Source organism: Opisthorchis viverrini, assembly GCF_000715545.1.
Source record: "Opisthorchis viverrini unplaced genomic scaffold opera_v5_257, whole genome shotgun sequence".
Taxonomy (NCBI): Eukaryota; Metazoa; Platyhelminthes; class Trematoda; order Opisthorchiida; family Opisthorchiidae; genus Opisthorchis; species Opisthorchis viverrini.
In genome coordinates, this window is record NW_008751913.1 from 480,222 (window position 1) to 485,114 (window position 4,893).

The following is a 4,893-nucleotide window of genomic DNA, read 5'->3' on the forward strand; positions in this document are numbered from 1 at the left end:
CAGAATTAAAAAGACGATAAACTTTTGCCTCAATTTTGGTTTGGAGGAGACTAGGTGTGTTAATGAGACTCATGCGAGTGGGACTACTTGATAGTGTTTCGGTTGAGGTGGGACAGCATATCAGATTTAGACTTCTTATGAAGGGGAACTGGGAACCAATACTCTTGCATTCATTTCTCCTGAAATAAGGTGCCGTTCACCTCCCGTAGCAACTAGTCCTTGTTCATTGAGTCGGAATTTTTTCCGGCAAATTCAGTGCCCGTTGTCCTTCACACATCAATACTGCACAGTGCGATCACTGTGATAGTATTCCAAGAGGGCTGGAGGCCACCGCAGCATCCCGGCCAACTCAGCTTTTAACTGCCAAGCGGCTAAGCTTCTTACTCGTTACAAAATTGTCTAACTCTTCGCCCTAACGAAAAGAAAAAATGTCGCCCAAATACTCTCTCAGCCTGGTCCTACGCCTGATGGCCAACCAACACTCAGTACCAGGAGCAGGAGGCATATTTGCCATTGCTGCTGGCCCATTACATCGCTACCTGAGTAGCTTTCGTAGTCACCAAACTGAAGCATAGTTGTACTAGTTTGTTTCCGCCTCTTGTATTATAGTAGCATTACGTTGGTAGGCTCAGCAGTCCTCATTTGCTAGGACACCCAGCACAAATACACCCCAATTTTGCCACAATTGGCCACTTGCTGCCATCTTAACCCTAATGAACCATAGGTTACATTCTGTTAGGGGACTCCACGCCACCTGATATTCCCTAAGATCAAACTCCCTCTATATTATTCCCTCTTTTTTCCGAGAACCAATCTTCAGCAGCGGCATTTTCGGAAGCTCTGTATGGTTGCTATCCGCCCCGTTCGTGTAGACCGCCAAATAAATTAAAACTACCCACGACCCCATATCAGCTTTGGTTAACACATTTTGCTATCCACGGAAAAGTCCACCCCACTCCGGTCACCTCGAACGTGACAATGGTTGAGGAGCTGTCCAGAAGGCAAGGTATGCCAGTGCATTGATGACGCGGCACTGCCATATCCAGTCTGATGGCAAACCCCACTGATTTCCTGTCTACTCTTCACCGTGCTCTCTCACCAACTCATTCGTTTAACCGCAACTATGAACATATTGTTCATATAGCCCCATCCACCTCCGGGAGCAGTTTGTTTAATCTGTTGAACCTTTTGTTTGAATTAAACTATCTCGATGAACCATCAGTCGAGTTCTGCTCTGTGCGCTAGCACTAAATCACCGTCCAAAGAAGCTTCTACACCCGAGCCCGCTCTGATAGTGACTCCGGTAGGACTTCATGGGTTCATTGCACACAGTAATTCTGATGTTCAAACCAGCACACATCCGAATTGCGAATGTCTCCGCTTCAAAATCCCAACTTATGCTAACCGTAGACCCGACTGCTCAGTGCCACAGCCATAGAGGCAGTTTAAGTTTTTGGTTTAGATTGAGCGGCCCGATCACCACAACGATAATGCTTCCCCGAATCCGCCGTTTTGGTTCCTCATCCTCCCCAATTTGCAGTTTTTTATCACGTGTAGATTGAGCGGCCCGATCACCACAACGATCATGCTTCCCCGGATCCGCCGTTTTGGTTCCTCATCTTCCCCAATTTGCAGTTTTTCATCACGTGGCTAACAGGATCGATTTTACTTAAATTTGATGTTTCCCAAAAGATAGAGTATAACCTGCTAAATGTGCCTCTCTGCCTTCAGTATACTCAGCGCTTGGATCGTGGTAGTTCAGGTATGGACTCATCTGCGTCAGACAATTCCCTATTTGTGCCATGGCCATGGCTTTCACGTAATTCTGAGTACCCGCCAATCTAATCAGTCGTGCATTTAGTCCGGCTGCACCATTATGATCATCTTAACTAGTGCTTCTAACCATCGGTGAATTAACGTTGTTATTGAACCGCACTGGACAATAGATATTCTGAAGTGGGTCCCCATCGCATTTCTGCCACTAAAGCCGGGCAAAGTCACATTGTTCCAGAAGCCACTGGATAATTCAGGAATAGAATATGTATAATTTTGCTGCCCGATGTGAAGAACACGCTAGAAAAACTGCTACTTTTAGGGAACGAAGCCGCATCAACTTAGCTAAAGGATCGTGTGTGATTCAGGCCCTGAGCTCCTTGGGGCGATCAACCGTGTGCGTGCATTTGGGCACAGGAGTCGAAGGTGAACCGGCTCCACACTAGGCAGGTTTACTAATGGACAGTTATGTGGCCTTATGGGAGGTGGACAAAAGAGGACGATTATTGAGATGTCTATTTTCTAGGTTGTTGACATTGTAGAACTTCGAAGAGCTGGTGGGTTTGCGATAAATAATTTGCGCAGTCTACGGTGTTCCGGTTCTCAAGAATTGCTCGAAAAAATTATGAAGTTTTAAACTTGCCACTTTTAGTGGGGAGTTGATGAGTGGAGATTAAAAAAAAGATTTCCAAGAAGTTACAAAGCGCAATTCTGACTTTCCCTGTGATCTTTCCATCCAAATTATGGTTAGATCATCTGGATAAACTCTTATGGGCATTCGACTTACGCTTCTGATTGCAACAACTGAAAAGCTTCGTGATCTCCTAGACGGTCTGTGATTACTCTGGATACAGAGTTGTTTCGTTTCACGTGACCACTTGTACGAGATTTGTTCGGTTAAATGGAGTCCTTGGAAGTAAAATCTCTGTCCGGTCCAAGTTATGGGGTGTTAATCGCACCAGGTTGCACGTAAAGAACAACGCCCTTAATACAGCTATTCATGCCGCTGTACACTGGTAGATTCGTTTAATTCGTTTCACTCACCGTCCCTCATGATTCTGTGGTTGTCTGCAGGAAGTTCTAGTACGCCAACAGGCACCCAGACTCGTTGCTCAAAATGCTGAGCCAATGTGCAAAGATAAGCTAATAGATAGAAGTGGAGGCAAACACCGGTGGAAGTAGCAATGACGTGGCCCGAATCTGAGATTAGGATAGAGCTTCATGTCTGGACGATCAAATCAGCACGAATAGAGCACCATTAGAACAAAACTGGTGGGTTAAAAGTAATGGGTTTTGCATAGCGCAGGTGAGTGTAAGTGATTAGGATCTCGGATTTCGCCGTGAGCAAAACAGGTACCCAACACCATCCTTCACCTTTGAACCACCGCCTGTCACATGTGCCGATGTCCCTTACTCCGTGAAGTTCATGACTGCCGTACTGAGATCAGTTTAAGTAGAATAATATCCATCTTAAGTTCGGCTCATTCAAAGTAGTAGATTCGATGTGTCTTCACTGTGCCACTACATTGATAATTACCACTGCATAATTCAACAAGTACTCCAGCAACATGAGAGTAACGCACAATGCCTCTCAGCATAATCATCTCTCCGGGGCTTTGAAGTAGCCCTCAAATTCGTGAGTCTTGCATCTTTTAGGTGTACTGAACCGATGAAAAGTACCTTGAATACTTGCACTTTATGCTCATATTTCTCATAGACCTAAGGTCTTCGAATGATCCACCAAACATAGCGGGGAAACTATTGTTGTGACCTCACAACTTTCGTTCATTTTTGTCGATGGCATCATCATGCGCTGATTATTTAAAGGCCGGATTATCTGGTCACAGAAATAGCTAGACAAAGATATTTATGTACTTGGATTGTACAAATGGTCTCATTTTGTTATGTGATGACAATGCCTTCGCAAGAACTACTTTAAAAAGAAATAGCAAATGGTCACTCGGCCCGGGGGTATGACTTCCGAGCGCAAAACATCACTCCGAAATTTCCCACTATCGCGACGAAAAGCGCAACTTTCTCGATCGGTTCGCTGGTCATGGATGATGCGTAATCCGTGAGTGCGCCGCGTCAACGCTGTACCTCAGGGTTGAACCGTTGTTAGAAAGCCACGTCTACAAAACTATCTTGAGAGCAATCTTGCCCTGTTGCTGAGATCTGAAGCCCCGATTGTTGCAGATATTTGATCGCCGGAGTGTTGACCACACGGCGAGCGGTAAGAGACCGGAACGAAATGGAAAGGCATGCAAGCCAGTGCTGAATAATGTATTTTATTAGGCAACAACTGAAGGATGTATGGCTAATTTGGTCGGAACCTGGGCATTATTTTCCAGGGAAAAAGGTATTCTTCACCTCAGACCACTGATGGCAATAAACTCATGGACGGAGAGACATCAATTCGTAATTTGAAATAAGCGGCCACCCTGGTGGTGAGTAAACTTTGTGTCCTCCTGGATAAAGTGACGTGTCCGTAATTTCGTGTGGCTAAGTACCCTGCAGGGCATGGTACCTAGCCAACCGCGAACGCGAAATTGCCGTCCCTACTTAGTCAGGCTTCCTAGTTAACGCTTGTTCGTCATGGGCTTGATTTGCGTACAGCTGCAAGGCCTCACTAAACCCCAGTCGTCAAATCAATGCAGTGTGCGAGATGGCCCAAGTAGTTAGAGCGCGAATTAACTGACAGAAAGGTTCCTCGTTCGAATTCAACATTCGCCAGTCGACTTATTTGTCAAGCTTGGGCAACCTGGAAGTATCCCACGCGCCGTGCTCCCTACGGGTGGCATCGCAGCCAGGCACCTGAAGGGTGCTACAGCTAGAGGCTTTTATGATTTCCCTCTGCTTGAAAGGAAGTGATTGTCACGCCAGTCTACAACACTGGTGATCGACTATCGCCTGGCAGCTACAGGCCTATAAGCCTCACTAGCGCGTCGTGCAAGGTGATGGAACGCACTCTGAAGCGACCTATCCTAGACCAACTTACTTCCAGCAACCCGATATCTCCAGCTCAACACGGGTTTCTCCCAAACCGCTCTTGCGTGACAAACGTGCTCGTGTTTATGGACAGCTTAACCCAAGCCAAGGACGAAGGACTCATATCGGATG